Here is a 19203-nt window from a genome sequence, read left to right as displayed (position 1 = left end):
TGAATGGAAAAGATGGGATACATACATGTAAGTATGTATACGTACGTGTTGTGTGTGTGATAGAATAGTAGTCAGAAAAAAGAATGAGATCTTGCCATTTGCAACATGGATGGACGCAGAGGGCATTGTTTATTTTTATTTTTTAGAGGGTATTATTTTAAGTGAAATAAATCATACAGAAAAAGACAAATAACCATGTAATTTCACTTACACAAGGAATGTAAAAACAGAAACAAAAAACAAAACAAATGAACAAACAAAAAAACAAAAACAGACTCATAAATACAGAGAACAAACTGGTGGTTGCCAGAGTGGAGGGGGTTGGAGGGATGGGCAAAACAGGTGAAAGGAATTAAGAAGGAGAAACTTCCATCTATAAAATAAGTCACAGAAGTAAAAAGTACAACATACCGAATATAGTGGATGGTGACTACACTTTTCACTGTAAGCACTAATTCATAGAATTGTCAAATCACTATGTTGTGGAAAAAGAGAGAGACAAAACAAGAAAAAGACTCTTAATTATAGAGAACAAACTGATGGTTACCAGAGGGGAGGTGGGTGGGAAGAATGGGTTAAATAGGTGATGGGGATTAAGGAAAGCGCTCATCATGATGAGAACCGGATGATGTATGGAATTGTTGAATCACTGTATCGTATACCTGAAACTAATATAATATTAGTTTCTAATATACTAATATATTTAACTTATATAGCTTAACAGACAGCTCTCTGCCTCATATGACATAGGTGTCCTTCACAGCACCTTGGTACTTACCCACATCATCTTACTTCTTATATGGCTAATCTGTTTGTTTCTTCAGTGGATTGTGAAGTTCTTGAAAATAGGGACTTCTGATAAGTCAATGGCTTCTTGACTGCCAGTAAGTTAAAGTAACTCGATTCTGTGAGAGTTAATTAGTTCTAAGTTCTTGGAAGGCACTGACCATATCATCTTTTCAGTTTCCCCCACAGCATATAACATAAAATGATATTTGCATATTGAGCACTCAATAAATATGCGTTGAGTGACTCCAATTCTTTCTCACTAAAACCTCAGACACCTAACATTTTCCTATGATTAGAATACTGATCTCTCCTTCCATTTCAAATGTTAACATACAGTTTTTCACTATGTTCAGAAAGACTAACGTTAAAAAACTCACGTTCCCCCCCGACCCTTGTTCTTCTAATCCATTCTGTTTATTGATCAGTTTATTTCATCTACCTCTATTATTTCACACTCTCATTGATGAATGAATCAAATCTTTTTTGTAATCCCTTAGACTCACTGCAAAAATCAGAATGTAAAGTAATATTTCTGTCCTAGAATCACTGAACATAGGAGGAAACTGAAGCTCAAAAAGGATAACTCATGTAAAGTATCTATCAATACTTGTAAAATTATTGATCAGGTTGGAACCCAGGTCTGACTCTGAAACTGCAACAGCTATTCCATGGTGCTACCCAGACATTAGGCTTGGCAGGAACAAAAAACCATGTATTAACAAGTATGGTTCAAATAAAGTGAATATAAGACTATGTTCTATTGCTACAAGGCTTTCATTAGCAAGCATATGGTTTAAAAAAATATACCCAGCTTCTGAATTATCCTATTATCAACATCTTAGATCTAATTAGATGATAGAAGAAAACTCTAAATCCATGTATGCATTGTGCTTCATTTGCATTAATGAACATCACATGCACATTTACACACTCTCTGCTAATCCCTGAAGGTTTCACCTAGATGGCATTAAGAATGGAGAACCAGGGGCGCCTGGGTGGCTCAGTCGTTGGGCGTCTGCTTTCGGCTCAGGTCATGATCCCAGGGTCCTGGGGTTGAGCCCCACACCGGGCTCCCTGCTCAGCGGGAGGCCTGCTTCTCCCTCTTCCACTCCCCCTGCTGTGTTCCTTCTCTCACTTTGTCTCTCTGTGTCAAATAAATAAATAAAATCTTAAAAAAAAAAAAAAGAATGGAGAACTAGGGCTGGTCCTAAGAGATAACAGATATATATGGAGGCTAGAAATTAGCATGGCAATTAGCTCAACCTTTCCTGTGGTTTTTATCAGTTTAGTCTGGCTTTAGCACAGTCACTCTCACATGTAAATAAGTTCCACTTCTGTCATGAGAAATTATACCTCTGACACAAAGTTACTCAGAGCTGGAATTTTGTGATTTCTATAAAAATCTGGGCATCAGGGACGCCTGGGTGCGCAGTCAGTTGGGCATCTGCCTTCGGCTCAGGTCATGATCCCAGGTTCACGGGATTGAACCCTGCATCAGGCTCCCTGCTCAGCAGGGAGCCTGCTTCTCCCTCTCCCTCTGCTGCCCGCCCTCTCTGTAAAATAAATAAAATCTTTTTTTTTTTAAAGATTTTATTTATTTATTTATTTGAGAGAGAGAATGAGATAGAGAGCATGAGAGGGGGGGAGGGTCAGGAGTAAATTCCACTTGATCTTGGTGAATGATTTTTTTAATGTATTGTTGGATTCAGTTTGCTAGTATTTTATTAAGAAATTTTACATCCGGGGGTGCCTGGGTAGTTCAGTTGGTTAAGAGCCTGCCTTTGGCTCAGGTCATGATCCCGGAGTCCTGGGATCGAGCCCCACATCAGGCTCCCTGCTTAGTGGGGAGTCTGCTTCTCCCTCTCCCTCTGCCTCTCCCCCTTGCTCTTGCTCTCTCTCTCAAATAAATAAATTTTTAAAAAGAAATAATAAAAATTAGAGCAAAAATAAGTGATATAGAAACTAAAAACACATAGAACAGATTGATTAAACTTGTTATTTGAAAAAAAAAAATCAGTAAAATTGATAAGCCCTTGGCCAGACTTATCAAAAAGACAACAGGAAGGACCCAAATAAAATCATAAATGAGAGAGATCACAACCAACACAACAGCAATGCAACAACTGTATGAGGATATGCTAACAAACTGTACAACTTGGAAGAAATGGATAAATTCCTAAAAATATATAAACTACCAAAACTGGAATAGGAAGAAACAGAAAACTTGAACAGACTGATAATCAGCAAAGAAATTTAATCAATAATCAAAAAACTCCCAACCAACAAAAGTCCAGGGCCAAATGGCTTCAAAGGGGAATTCTACCAAACATTTAAAGAGTTCATACCTATTCTTCTCAAACTATTCCAAAAAGTAGAAAAGAAAGGAAAACTTCCAAATTCAGTCTATGAGGTCAGCATTACTCTGATACCAAAACCAGAGAAAGACCCCACCAAAGAAGATTAAGTACAGGCCAATATCCCTGATGAATACAGATGTGAAAATTCTTTTTTTTTTTTTTTAAGATTTATTTATTTTGGAAGGAAAGTGCACATGTGCATGCGTGAGCAGGGGGAGGGACAGAGAGAGAGGGAAAGAATCTCAAGCAGACTCCCCACTGAACACAGAGCCCAATGCGGGGCTCAATCCCACAATCCTGAGATCATGACCTGAGCCAAAATCAAGAGTCAGACACTCAACTGCCTGAGCAACCCCAGGTGCCCTGATGTAGAAATTCTTTAAGATTTTATTTATTTATTTGAGAGGGGCAGAGGGAGGAGCAGAGGGAGAGGGAGAAGCAGACTTCCCACTGAGCAGGGAGGCTGACACAGGGCTCCATCCCAGGACCCCAGGATCCTGACCTGAGCTGAAGGCAGATGCTTAACTGACTGAGCCACCCAGGCAACCCCTCATGTAAAAATTTTTTATTTTTTAAGACTTTATTTGACAGAGAGAGAAAGCAAGAGAGCACAAGCAGGGAAAGCAGCAGAGGGAGAGGGAGAAGCAAGCTCCCACTGAGCAGGGAGCCCGATGCGGGGCTCAATCCCAGGACCCTGGGATCATGACCTGAGCCAAAGGCAGGCTCTTAACCAACTGAACTACCCAGGCACCCCCGGATGTAAAATTTCTTAATAAAATACTAGCAAACTGAATCCAACAATACATTAAAAAAATCATTCACCAAGATCAAGTGGAATTTACTCCTGGGCTGCCAGCATAGTTCAATATCCACAAATCAATCAACGAGATACATCACATTAATTTTAAAAAAGGGGTAAGAACCATATAATCATTTCAATAGTTGCAGAAAAAACATCTGACACAGTACAATATCTGTTTATAATAAAAACCCTCAACAAAGTAGGTTTAGAGGAAACATACCCCAACATAATAAGGACCATATATGAAAAAAAAAACATAGCTAATATAATCCTCAATGGGGGAAAAACACAGCTTTTCCTCTACAGTCAAGAACAAAACAGGGATGTCCACTCTCACCACTGTTATTTAACATAGTGCTGCAAGTCCTAGCCTCAGCAATCAGACAACAAAAAGAAATAAAGGGCATCCAAATTGGCAAAGAAGAAGTAAAACTTTCACTATTTGCAGATGACATGATACTCTATATAGAAAACCTGAAAGACTCCACCCAAAAACTGCAAGAACTGAAAAACGAATTCAGTAAAGTTGTAGGATGCAAAATCAATGTACAGAAATTTGTTACATTTCTATACATCAATAATGAAGCAGCAGAAAGACAAATTAAGGAATCAATCCCATTTATAATTACACCAAAGACAATAAGATACCCAGGAAGAAACCTAAACAAAGAGGTGAAAGACCTGTACTCTAAAAACTATAAAACACTGATGAAATAAATTGAAGATGACACCAAGAAATGGAAAGACATTCCATGCTCATGGATTGGAAGGACAAATATTGTTAAAATGTCTATACTACCCAAAGCAATATAAAGCTTTAAGGCAATGCCTATCAAAATACCACCAGCATTTTTCACAGAACTAGAACAAACAATCCTAAAATTTGCATGGAACCACAAAAGACCCCTAGTGGCCAAAGCCATCCTGAAAAAAGAAAAGCAAACCTGGAGGTTCACAATTCCAGACTTCAAGTTATATTAAAAGCTGTAGTGATCAAAAGAGTATGGTAATGGAACAAAATAAAAAACGCAAAAATGAACCCACAACTATATGGTCAATTAATCTTCAACAAAGCAGCAAATAACACCCAATTAGAAAAAAGTCTCTTAAACAAATGGTGTTGAGAATACCGGACAGCAATATTCAAAAGACTGAAACTGGACCACTCTCCTACACCAAATACAAAAATAAATTCAAAATGGATTAAAGACCAAAAATAAGAATTGAAACCATAAAAATCCTAGAGAACACAGGCAGCAACCTCTTTGACACTGCCATAGCAACTTCTTTCTAGATATGTCTCCTGAGGCAAGGGAAATGAAAGTGAAAAAAAAGTATTGGGACTTCATCAAAATAAAAAGCTTCTATAAAGTGAAGGAAACAATCAACAAAACTAAACGGCAACCTGCAGAATGGGAGAAGATATTTGCAAATGACATATCCAATAAAGGATTAGTATCCAAAATATACAAAGAATTTATAAAACTCAATACCCAAAAAATGAATAATCCAATTAAAAAATGGGCAGAAGACACAGACATTTTTCTTTTTTTTTTTTTTTTTTAAGATTTTATTTATTTGTTTGACAGAGACAGAGACAGCAAGAGCAGGAACACAAGTAGGGGGAGAGGGAGAGGGAGAAGCAGGCCTCCCACCGAGCAGGGAGCCCGATGTGGGGCTCGATCCCAGGACTCTGCGATCATGACCCGAGCCGAAGGCAGCCGCTTAACGACTGAGCCACCCAGGCGCCCCACAAACAGACATTTTTCCAAAGAAGACATAGAGATGGCCAAACGACATGAGAAGATGCTCAACATCACTCATCATCAGGGAAATACAAACCAAAACAACAATAAGGTATCACCTCACACCTGTCAGGATGGCTAAAATAGAAAACATAAAAAACAACAGGTGTTGGCAAGGATGTGGAAAAAGAACCCTCTTGCACTATTGGTAGGAATGCAAACTAGCACAGCCACTCTGGAAAACAGTACAGAGTTTCCTCAAAAAGATAAAAACAGAACTACCCTACAATCCAGCCATCACACTATTAGGTATTTACCCAAAGAATACAAAAATACTAATTCGAAAGGATACATGCACCCCAATGTTTATAGCAGCATTATTTACAATAGCCAAATTATGAAAACAGCCCAAGTGTCCATCGACTGATGAACAGATAAGGAAGATGTGGTGTGTGTGTGTGTGTGTGTGTGTTTAAGATAATACACATAATGGAATATCACTCAGCCATCAAAAAGAATGAAATCTTCCATTCGCAATGATGTGGATGGACCAAGAGAGTATTATGTCAAGTAAAATAAGTCAGTCAGAGAAAGACAAATACCATATGATTGCATGCATATGTGGAATTTAAGAAACAAAACAAACGAGCAAAGAGAAAAAAAGAGAGAGGGAGACAAACCAAGAAAGAGACTCTTAACTACAGAAAACAAACTGATGGTTACCAGAGGGGAGGTGGGTGCAGGGATGGGTTGAATACGTGATGAGGATTAAGGAGTGCACTTGCTGTGATGAGCACCGGTGTTGCATGGAAGTGTTGAATCACTATATTGTACACCTGAAACTAATATTACACTGTATATTAACTAAGTTGAATTTGAATAAAAACTTCTTTAAAAATCACCCAAATATGTTTCCTACAGGATATACTTTAGATTCAATGACCAAATGGGCTGAAAGCAAAAGAAGAGGAAAAGATACACCACACACCATAATGAAAAGACTCTGCAGTAGCTATACTAACATTGTACACAATGCACTTTAAGATAAAAATTGTTACTAGAGACAAAGGGCATTTTATAATTATAAAAACTGAAATCCATCAAGAAGATATAGAAATTATAAATACATATGCACCTAACAACAGAACTTCCAAACACAAGAGGCAAAAAATGACAGCTGAAGGGAGAAAGAGATAATTCTACAACAATATTTGGAGAATTTATTACTCTATTTTTGATATCAGATAAAGCAACCAGACAAAACATCATCAAGGAAAGAGACTTGAACAATACTATAAGCCAACTAGACTTAGCAAACATCTATAAAACAGTCTAGGCTTCATATCATTTTCACATGCACATAGAACATTCCCTAGGCCATAAACAAATCTCAATAAATGTAAAGGACTGAAATCATACCAAGTACATTCTCCAACCAAAATAGAATAAAATTAGAAAATATCAGGTAAAATATTTGAGAAATTTGCAAGTATGTGAAAATTTATAGAACATTCTCCTAAATAACCAATAAGCCACAGAAGAAATACCAAGGGAAGTTAAGCAACACTTTGAGATAAAAACACAAAACTTAAGCGATGTAGCAAAAGCAGCAAGAGCTATGCCATAAGGGAAATTTATAGTGTAAATACCTATAAAAAAGAAAATCTCAAATCAACCTGTTGTACACCTTAAATTCACACAATGTTATATGTCAATGATATGTAAACTTAAAAAATAATTTTTTTTTAAAGATTTTATTTATTTATTTGAGAGAGAGAGAATGAGAGACAGAGAGCATGAGAGGGGGGAGGGTCAGAGGGAGAAGCAGACTCCCCGCCGAGCAGGGAGCCCGATGCGGGACTCGATCCCGGGACTCCAGGATCATGACCTGAGCCGAAGGCAGTCGCTTAACCAACTGAGCCACCCAGGCGCCCCCTTAAAAAATAAAATCTTGGGCGCCTGGGTGGCTCAGTTGGTTAAGCGACTGCCTTCGGCTCAGGTCGTGATTCTGGAGTCCCGGGATCGAGTCCCACACCGGGCTCCCTGCTCGGCGGGGAGTCTGCTTCTCTCTCTGACCCTCCCCCCTCTCGTGCTCTCTCTATCTCATTCTCTCTCTCAAATAAATAAATAAAATCTTAAAAAATAAATAAATAAATAAAATCTTAAAAAATTTAAAACTTTAAAAGTCAAAAAGACCTCAAATCAACAACCTAACCATTCACCTTAAGAAACCAGAAAAAAGGGGCACTTTGGTGGCTCAGTCAGTTAAGTGTCAGACTCTTGATTACAGCTCAGGTCACGAACTCAGGGTTGTGAGATCAAGCCGCACATCAGGCTCCACATTCAATAGGGAATCTCCATGAGAGTCTCTCCCTCTCCTTCTGCCCCTCCCCCTGCTTGCACACACATGTGCTCTCTCTCAAATAAATAAATCCTTTTTTTGAAAAACAGAAAAAGAAGAGTAAACTAAACCCAAAGCCAGTAGACAGAAGGAATTAATTAGACTACAGTGAAATAAATACAATAGAGAAAAAAGAATAAAGAAAATCAACAAAATAAAAAGCTGGTTGTTTGAAAGGATCAACAGAATTAACAATCTTAGATTTAACAAGAAAAAAAAAGAGAAGACTCAAATTACTAAAATCAGTAATTACTACCAACCTTACATAAATAAAAATTATTATAAAGAATTATAGGGAATACTATAAACAATTATAATCAAATAAATTATATAACTAGATGAAGTGGACAAAGTCCTAGAAGACACAAAGTACTAAAATCAATTCACAAAGAAATGCTCTGAATAAAGCCATAACAAGTAAAGAAAAGTCTAATATCAAATGGCTTCACTAGTGGATTCTACCAAACCTTAAGAATGAACACCAATCCTTAACAAACTCTTCCAAAGTATAGAAGAGATGGGAACACTTCCCAATTTATTCTATGAGGCCAGTTTTCCCTGATTCCAAAACCAAAGACACTGCAAAAAACTACAAACATATATTTATTTATATAAATGCAAAAATCCTGAGTAAATGTCAGCAAATCAAATCCAGAAACATACATAAAGGATGACCATACATAAACCATGAGCAAGGGTGGATTGTCCCAAGCATGTAAGATTGTTTCAATATATGAAAATCAACTAATGTCATACACCATATTAATAAATGACAAAAAGCACACAATCATCTCAATAGAAACTGGAAAAGCACTTAACAAAATCCAACACTTGTTCATGATAATCACAAAGAATAAGTCAGAAATAGAGGAGAACATCAACAACATGAAAAAGGACATCTAAGAAAACTCACAGCTAACTTCATACTTAATGACTACCCCATAAGATCAACAAGACTGGATGTCTTCTCTCACCATTTCTATTCAATATTGCATAGGAGGTTCTAGCCAACACAATTAAGCAAGAAAAATTAAAAGGTATCCAGATTGGAAGGAAAAAGTGAAACTATCTCTTATCAAAGATGATATATCATGTATATATAAATTCCTAATAACTCTTTAAAATAACTATCAGAACTGTTGAATGAGTTAGGGATGTTTATAAGATACAGGACTAATATACAGAATTCAACTGTATTTCTATATATTAACAATAATGATCCAAAAATAGAATTAAGAAGACAATTCCATTTATAATAGCATCAAAAGAATAAAATATTAAAAAACAAATTTTACCAAAAATAATGCAAGACTTGTACATGGAAAACTAGAAGACGTTACTGAAAGAAATTTAAGAAGATCTAAATAAATGGGGGCGCCTGGGTGGCTCAGTTGCTTAAGCGCCTGCCTTTGGCTCAGGTCACAGTCTCAAGGTGTTGGGATCGAGCCCCACATTGGGCTCCCTACTCAGCGGGGACTCTGCTTCTCCTTCTCCCTTTACCCCTCCCCCCACTCATGTGCTTGCACTCATGCTCTCTCTCGCTCTCAAATAAATAAAATCTTAAAGAAAGAGATCTAAATGAATGAAAAGACATTTCATGTTCATGGACTGGAAGACTAATACCGTTAAGATAGCAATATTCCTCAACTTGATCTACAGGGTCAATGCAATCCCTGACAAAATTCCAACTGGAGAAAGGTGCCAAGATAATTCAGAGGAAAGAATGGTTTTTTCAACACATGGTGCTAAGATAACTGAACATCTAAAGCAAAAACATGAAGTTAGACCCCTATCTTACACTATATACAAAATTCACAAAAAAGATCAAACACCTAAATGTAAGAGCTGAAACTCTAATGCTCTTGGAAGAAAACATAAGATTAAGTCTTCATGACCCTGAATCAGGCAATGGTTTCTTAAATATGAAGCCTAAAGGGGGTGCCTGACTGGCTCAGCTGCTGGAACATGTGACTCTTGATCTTGGGGTTGTGACTTCAAGCCCCATGTTAGGCAGGGAGCCTACTTAACAACAACAAAAGAAACCTAAAGCATAAGCAAGAAAAGAAAACATAAATAAATTGAAGTTCAATTTGTGCTTGAAAGGATACCATCAAGAAAGTGAAATGACACTGACAGAACAGGACATCTGTATTTGCAAATTATATAGTTGATTAAGTATCTAGAATATATAAAGACATAACAATAAAAAGACTACTTAATTTTAAAATGGTCAAAGGAATAGAGATTTCCCCAAATATATACAAATAGCCAAAAAGTACATGAAAATATGCTCAACATCATTATCCATCAGGGAAATGCAATCAAAACCACAAAATATTACTTCATCCCATTAGGATGGCTAGAATCAAAGAGTCAGATAATAACAAGTGTTAGCGAGGAAGCTAAGAAATTGGAACCTTCATACACTGCTGGCAGAAATATGAAATTGGGCAGCCACTTCGGAAAACAATCTGGCAATTCCTCAAAATGTTAGACTTAGGGTTCTAGAATTACCATATGACCAGCAATTCATGTCCACACAAAAACTTGAACTCAAATGTTCATAGCAGCATTATTCATAATATCCAAAAAGTGGAAACAATCTAAACACTCATCAACTGATTAATGGATAAGTAAAAAGCATTATGTCTATAAAACAGAATATTATTCAGCGATACAAAGAAACCAGCACATGGAAGAACATTGAAAAAAAACATTATGCTAAGTGAAAGAAACCAGTAACAAAAGAGTATATATTGTATTTTTACATTTACATGAAATGTCTAGAACAGGCAAATCTACAGAAACAGAAAATAGATCAGCAGTTGCCTAGAGATGGAGTGGGACAGTTGGGAGTAACAGATAAGGAGTATGCAGTTTCTTTGTGGGGTAATGAAAATGTTCTAAAATTGACTGTAGTAATGAATGCACAACTCTGTAAATACACTACAAAATTTCATACCTAAAATGGGCAAATGTATGGTATAACTCAATAAAGCTGCTACCAAAAAAAAAAAAGTAGGCTGGGACCTATACACTAAACCTCTTGGGGTGACTGCTTACTAAAACCAAAGATTTAAATAGGATTCACAGTCTCGGGGCGCCTGGGTGGCTCAGTCGTTAAGCGTCTGCCTTCGGCTCAGGTCATGATCCCGGGCCCTGGGATCGAGCCCCGCATCGGCCTCTCTGTTCAGCGGGGAGCCTACTTCTCCCTCTCCTACTCCCCCTGCTTGTGCTCCGTCTCTCGCTGTGTCTCTCTCTGTCAAATAAATAAATAAAATCTTAAAAAAAAAAAAAAAAGGATTCACAGTCTCAAACAAAATATCAAAAATGTCCAGGATATAATCAAAAATCAATAATCATACCAAGAATCAGGAAAATACAACTTGAATAAAAAAGACAATTAACATATACTAATACCACACATGAATCAAATGTCAGAATTACCTGACACAGATTTTAAAGTAGCCATCATGCTTTAATGAGCAATGATCTACTACTGAAACAAACAACAAAATAAAGTTTACCAGAAATAGCAGATACAGAAGAGAATCAAATGGAAATTACAGAACTGAAAAATAACCCAAACAAAAAGTCAATAGATGGGGCCCCTGGGTGGCTCAGCTGGTTAAGCAACTGCCTTCAAGCCCCGTGTTGGGCTCCTTGCTCCTTGCGGAGCCTGCTTCTCCCTCCCTCTGCCTGCCGCTCCCCCTGCTTTTGCTCTCTCTCTGTGTCAAATAAATAAATAAAATCTTAAAAAAAAAAGTCAATAGATGGGCTCAATCACAGATTGAATACAAGAGAAAAACAAGTGAAGTTGAAACTGGAAGTAGAACAACAGGAATTACCCAATCTAAACAAAAGAAGAAAAAAATGTCTCATGCACTGTAGGACAGTAACAAAAGATCTAAGAGTTGTATTCTCACAGTCACAGAAAGGAAAGAGAGCTGCCGAAAAATTATTCTAAAAAAAAAAGGAAAATTTATACTAAAAATCGCTGAAACATCCAAAATGGCAAAAGACATAAACTTACAGTTCAAAAAGCTAATAGAGGGGCGCCTGGCTGACTCACTCAGTAGAGCATGGAACTCTTGATCTCAGGGTTGTGAGTTCAAGCCCCACATTGGGCATGGGGCCTACTTAAAAAAATATTAATTAAAAAAAAAAAGCTAAGAACTCCAAATAGGACAAGCCCAAACAAATTCATGCCAAGACATATCATAATTAAACTTCTGAAAACTAAGGACAAAGAAAAAGCCTTTAAAGCAGCCAGGGAGAGGGATGCCTGGGTGGTTCAGTTGGTTAAGCGTCTGCCTTTGGCTCAGGTCATGAACCCAAGGTCCTGGGATAGAGTCCCGCATTGGGCCCCTTGCTCAGCGGGGAGCCTGCCTTTCCCTCTGCCTGCCGCTCCCCCTGCTTGTGCTCTCTCTCTCTCTCTCTGACAAATAAATAAAATCTTTTAAAAAATCAATAAATAAAATAAAACAAAATAAAGCAGCCAAGGAGAAAGGATACATCACCTATAGGGAAACATAAATTCCAATGACAGAGGATTCCTCACCTAAAATCATGGAGGTCTGAAGAAGGTAGCACACCATTTTCAAATGCTAAAAGTAAGGAACCGTCAACCACAAATTCTATAAAGAGAAACAGCTGACAAAAATCGTAAGAAAACTAAAGAACAAAAGAAGACAACTCTATAGTTTATATCTTAGTTCTAACTTACTACAAAATATACGGTACCATTATATGAGGTTTTTCTTATAACAGTAATTAAATATTTGGGAATTAAAGATTCCCCCCTCACCAACACCAATGCCAATGAGATTCATGTATGTAGATAGCTTAATGCATATTCCCTACTTTCTTAATTCTCTTAAAAAGAAATAGTTCTTCCACTGTTCAAGATCTTTTATCAAAATTTTAGTTTTTGTTCTACTTGAAAATTCCAAAGCTTGTAAGCCTAAAATCAGAGCTATTTGTTTAAAAAAGATGGAAGATACATATGTCTCAACCATCCATAAAGTCTATTTTAAATAGTATCTACTAAAGAGGAAGCCTGAATGAACCTCTATAATCATGTACTAGCTTAGCCAGGTTAAAAACCAAATCATAAGAGCAAATATTTATCTTAATACACTCTAATTTATTACAAGTGTGTGTTTTTTAAAACAAGAATGACTATGCAAGTATGACTAGTGACCTGTTAATCAGTCAAGAAAGAAACAGATGGTCATCTTGCAAAACCGTGAATTCAAGATCTGTTTTACATTATTTACCAACTGATTCATTCAACTAACTTTTATCAAGTTTTTAAAATATACTAAGTACTGTACAAAGCAGTGACAAAGAGATAAATAAGGTATTACAATACTGTGATATAAGAATTATTACAGAATATAAATTAGGTCTTCATCCCTGGCTCCTGACACAGAGTTCCTAAAACCCTTGGAATTTCTTGATGGGGTGAGAGGAGCATCTTTTGTTACTCATAATAAGCCCCTTTCAACCATATCTTGGAGGATGGGGGCTGGTTGCCAGAAGAACCAACCCCTGACTTCAGGATGGGGTAAAAGGGTTGCAGATCGAGTTTATCACCAACAACCGATGATTACGCCTACATAATGAAGCCTCCATAAAAATCCTAACTGAAGGGATTCAGAGAGCTTCTGGGTTGGTGAACACATGGAGGTGCCGGGAGGATGGTGCCCCCAGGGAAAGCTCATGGAGGCTCCATGCCACTTCCCACATACTTTGCCCTAGGCATCTCTTCCATTTGCTGTTCCTGAGTTATACCCTTTATAATAAGCAGGTAATGGTTAAGTAAAGAGCTTTCCGGAGTTCTGCGAGTCATTACAGCAAATTATTGACCTGAGGAGGGGGTTGTGGGAAGCCCCAATTTATAGCCAGTTGGTCAAAAGTACACATCACAACCTGGGACTTGCAACTAGCATAGCAGTGGGGTATGGAGGAGGTGGGTGGGGGCTAAGTTCTTCATCTGTGTGGTCTGCACTAACTCCAGGTAGGTAGTTGTCATAACTGGGTTAAATTGTAGGACACCCAATAGGTGTCTGGACAGTTGGAGAACTGTAGGGGGAAAGCCCACATATTTGCTGTCAGAAGGGTCATGAGTTGTGCAGAAGAAACAGCTGGCACGGTCCTAGACCTCAAGGAATTCCTAGTCGTGACAAGAATGGGCCCACGAGAAATAATTTAAATAAAATGTTATGTACTTTAACAGGTACATATACCAAGTGCCAAGAAAGTAAGGAACTAACTAACCATGCCAACAAAAATGACATTTATCCTAATTTTTAAATGATGAGTTAAATACTGTAATTCCTCAGGGTTCTATCAGTTCCTCCTCAAGCTCTCAGTTCAGTTCTCAGCCCTAGCTGCATATTACCATCACATGGGAAGCATGTTTTATTTTATTTTTAAGATTTTATTTATTTGAGAGAGCACGAGCAGAGGGGGTGGAAAGGAGGAGACTCCCCACTGAGCAGGAGCCTAACGTGGAGCTCGACCCCAGGACCCCCGAGATCATGACCTGAGCTGAAGGCAGACACTTAACCGAATGAGCCACCCAGATGCCCAGGGAAGCATTTTTTAAATGACAAGGTCTGGCCCCACACCAAACCAACTGAATCAGAATCTCTGTGAAAGCCTTCATCCCCTCATCCTTAACCTTTAAAAGCTCCCCAGGTGGTTTTAAAGTAGTGCCTGCGTAAATGAATGAATGAATGAAGCAGTGCTTGGACTGGAAATGACCATCTCTGTTTGGGAAAAACATAACCCAGGCCTCAACCAATCTCCTGGCAGTGAGGAGAGAAAGAAAAAGATTTCAGGTAGACACAATATGAGCAAAGACAGACTCACTGTGAGGAGAGAAGAGGATTCTAAGGTTTCTAGGGTGAAGGCCTAAAATAGGAAAAGGAGTATTTATATGTGCTTGAGGGGGCTATGTGAGTAGAGGGAAGGGAAAGAAAAAGATAACCAAGTTTGGAGTACTCAGTATCCAAGTTTAGTTATCCACAAGATAGATGAAAATAAAGAAAACGTGAAACTCAAGAAAAATGGGCACTGAATACACATCTTTGAAAACAGTAAGTATACAGGTGCTATTCGAAGCCATGATAGAAGTGTAATCACACAAGGAAATTAGAGAACAGAGAAAAGAGCAAAAACTGAAACTCTAAGGAAGACCACACTAATCAGAGAAAATGAAAAAAGAGGGAAGCATCAAGAGAAGGTTTTTTGTTTTTGTTCTGGAAGGTATAAACCTGACCATACACGCAGGAGGAGAAAAAAATGAGAATATAGAGGAGATCAAAGATGTTAGCCTTAGAAAGGAGGGCCTTTTTTTCCTCTGGTAAAAGGAAAGGAGATCAGAAATCAGACAGGCATAGACACACGAAAAATGATAGACCCTTACTAGTTCAGGGCTAAAGTCCACCAATTTCTTCTGTGAATTTTCTGCTTATTGCAAAATAAGCAATGAAGAAATATCAAGAGTAGGACAAAGAGAGGAGAACGGTAAAAATCTATAAAAACCATTCAGGTTTTAGTATATAAGAATATCCTATGGGGTAAATCAAAGGATCTCCAGCCAGTATGAGTAAAGTCAGAATCCAGAAGTCTAGAACAGCACCAGCAGCTCACTTACATGATTTTCTCCAGTCTGCTCTGGAGATCCTAGGAGAAGAAAAAGCAACTGTTTAGATTCATCCTGGCTTGTAGACCATTAAAGCAAATGTGGCAAGAATGGGCTGAGGCCAGTAACATTGTTTTTATAATTTTGAAAAGTCAAACTTATTTCACTTTAAAAAATATGTAGCTACTTCCTCTGATTGCCAGAAAGAGTGTTGGGGAAAGGGAGAGATAATTACTCTCTCACTCTTACAGAACTTGTTAGAACTTTCACTCCTAAGCATTTTTGATCCCTCTAGCATCTGATTCCAAGAATTCTAAACCCGATTCCCGTAGGCTCTTAAAGGATCAAAATTCACTGCAGAATTGTACTATCCAGCTGAGAGATAAACAAGTAAAACACTTCTTACATACAATGTTATTAGTTTGAAGGGGGGGGGGTGTAAGGGAATAATTACATTGTGAAGTTCCCTAAGAATCCTTTACAAAGCCAAATAACATAAAACAATATTTGACACAAAAATAGCAAAATTCACTTTTTTTTCCTGAATAAATGCAGTGAGTAAAAACTGACAATTTAATCTCTTTCTCACACTTGGGAGTTCAATAATTTGTCCTGCCATCTCCCATACCACTCTTCCAACAGTGGATCCAACCCCTCTGGATACTGGACCTCTTGCTACCACCATCTGGAAAGTACGAAGACCTGGAAGGAGGAAGAGACTAACACGCATAAGCACCCACTGTGTGGCAGGCCTACTGTGTGCCAGGTTCTGAGCAAGGCGCTTTACATGTTAACTGTGCAGCTCACTGAAAGGCGAATTATGATGTTAAAACTACAGATCTGGTATTCAGGAGAGTATTAGAGTGTCTGAAGGTTTAAGTGTAAAGGAAAAGAAGTGGTTGATGAAAGTGAGGGGAGAAGAGGTGAGCTGGTAGAGGAAGGCATCTGGGAACAAAAGGGCAAACCCCAAGGGACATGGGGGTTGGGGGGCGACTGAAAGGTACGGAGGATATGGCATTAAAAGGCAGGGATGAGGGTGATTCTGCGGAAGAGAAGCCCAGGTTTAAGTGAGGGCAAAAGTCTGATCTGATCCCGACGGGATGGGCTGCGGGGGGGGGGGGGTTCATCCACGGAAGGCGCCCCGAAGGACTGCAGAGGCTGGGAAACGGTGCCAGCGCCGCGAAAGGAGAGCGGACGGAGAGGAGAGGGAAGGGAGCGAAGATGAGAGAGGAGGCGGCGGGGGGCCGACCACGGCGGGGGCTAGCGGGGTGACCGCGCAGCGGAGACCGGGAAACGCAGGCGCTGGGGGAAGGGGAGCGGGCGTGGGTGCAGCAGCCGGCCCGCCAGGGCGAGGGGCGCCGCGCTAGGGGGGCGGGGCTGGACAACTGGCCCGGGGCAGATGGGGAGATGTGGGGGCAGGAGGGGACGCTGGGCCAAGGGATGCCAGGACAGAGCCGGCCGGGGCCCGGAGCCAGGTGGGCGGTGACTGGAAGGCGGCGGGGCCGGGGCGGCGCTCCGAGCCAAGCCACAGCGAGCGCGGCGTCCCCCTTACCTGGGATGAGTGAGGAGCCGCCGCGCCGCCTCCCCAGCATCCTGCGCTCAGCCGCCTCTCCCACTGCCCTAGGTGGGGGCCATTCCGCCTGCCCCGGGAGCCCGCCCTCACCGCCAGGCTCCAGCTGCAGCCAGCCTGGCCCGGCCCCGCAGAGCAGCGCCGACGCGACCCGCGCCCGCGGCTGCCTCAGCAGCAACTCCCGCCGTCGCCGCCTCAGCGCCAGCCGCCAGCCTCGCAGGCGGGCCCGGGATCACACGTATGCAGCGATTGGTTGCTGCACGCCCGGCCCGGGCGATGTGTCGGCTTCTCTGATTGGTGGTTTTCGCTAGCTACAGCTCGCGGGAGGCGGCATTCGGAGTAGCACGGGGTCCAGCAGGCGTTAAAGGGCGGGATGGGTCTGACGTCGCGGTCGGGTGGGGGTTCCTGCGTCCCCGCGCTTCCCACTAGGGCTCCGGAGCTGCCACCTGCCTGGACTGGTCGTTGCCCTAGCGACGGCGCGTTTGACCTAGCTGGGGGGGAACCGGGCTGGTGTGCGGTCCACGCCGCCCCAACCCCTACGTGAGCGGCCTTCATCCGTGAAAGCCTGGCACGCTACAGGAAAAGGAGCTTTTTCCAAGAAGTCCTCTTTCTGCATATCCGCTGCTTCGAATACCACCTCTGTGGCCCCTGCTGGCGGAGGAGCTTTCATCTCATTGGCGAGAACTCAAGAACACATAGCAAATTCACACAATATTGCATTCCACACAGAAGTGTGAGCGAGGGGCGCCTGGGTGGCTCAGTCGGTTGAGCGTCTGCCTTGGGCTCGGGTCATGATCCCAGGATCTTGGGATCGAGTCCCGCGTCGGGCTCCCTGCACCGCGGGGAGCCTGCTTCTCCCTCTCCCTCTGCCTGCTGCTCCCCCTGCTTGTGCTCTCTCTCTCTGACAAATAAATTTTAAAAATCTTAAAAAAAAAAAAAAAAGTGTGAGTGAGTGATAGGATATTCTGTCCCAACCATAGGGGCGGGGAACTGATACTTGAGAGAAGTGAAAACTGGGATTGGAGAAAAGGCGAAGGGAAGAGAGACATTGGGGGGAGGGCTGAAATTTCCCAACTGAAAATTAACAGTTGATGTTTATGATTCCTTCCTACTGACATATCCACACCAGGTTCTGTCAAAGCAATTATCAGTTCTGTGAACTGTGAAAGAAAATTCAAAATGAAGTGAGCATTGTCACAGAGTCACTCTAGAGTCGAGAGCACATTGGGGAAGTAGGGCCTAGTTCAATTCTGGGAACACCTCAAACTTTCGACTCCATCAATTGCAGCTTGTTAGTTTCAATTCCACCATCTCCTCCACTCAACCTTCTACTTTGCAGTGAAATGGAAGATGTTAACACCTGACAGCTGGTCAGTCATGTATTAGATAGTAAGTTTAAACTCAGCTAGCAGCAATCATAATTATTTTAAAACGAATTATGTAACCTTGTGGCTCTTGCCTGATCTTCTGCATCCTTGAAATTCAGAGCACACTTTGAATTTCAGTGGACTCCATGTCTCTCCTTCAAATAAATGCTTTGATTGCTTTACCTCCTCTTCTTGACAGACAAAAGAGAGCTTGCAAAAAGCATGGGTTCAGGAATCTAATAAAGATATTCAAAATTCCTGTCAACCACATTGGAATGTTTTGTTAGCTACAGAATGAGATCTGTAAAATCTGTATCTTAGAGAGTTGCTGTAGTGTTCAAGTGAGGTCCACACAAAAACTTGTACCTGAATGCTCACAGCAACATTATTCATAATAGCCAATAAAGTGAAAACAACCCAGATGTCCATCAACTGATTAATAAACAATTTGGTATATCCATAGGATGAAATATTAGCCATAAAAAAGGAATGAAGTTCTGATACATGCTACAATGTGG

At 40.3% G+C, this 19203-nt stretch overlaps 1 protein-coding gene across 1 annotated transcript in view; it reads right to left on the bottom strand.

Annotated features, from left to right (window-relative positions):
* TPST1 (tyrosylprotein sulfotransferase 1) overlaps window positions 1-17490 on the bottom strand; it is a 144553-nt gene extending 127063 nt beyond the window's left edge. The window contains exons 1-2 of the mRNA XM_021700537.2: window positions 17301-17490; window positions 15761-15789 (exon numbers count right to left, since the gene is read on the bottom strand). The gene's annotated coding sequence lies outside the window, so the exon portion shown is untranslated. The remainder of the gene's footprint in view (window positions 1-15760; window positions 15790-17300) is intronic.
* Between the last annotated feature and the right edge of the window lie 1713 nt (window positions 17491-19203).

Source organism: Neomonachus schauinslandi, chromosome 5 (genome assembly GCF_002201575.2).
Source record: "Neomonachus schauinslandi chromosome 5, ASM220157v2, whole genome shotgun sequence".
In the NCBI taxonomy this organism is placed as follows: Eukaryota; Metazoa; Chordata; class Mammalia; order Carnivora; family Phocidae; genus Neomonachus; species Neomonachus schauinslandi.
This window is presented reverse-complemented; position numbering and strand designations above follow the sequence as displayed.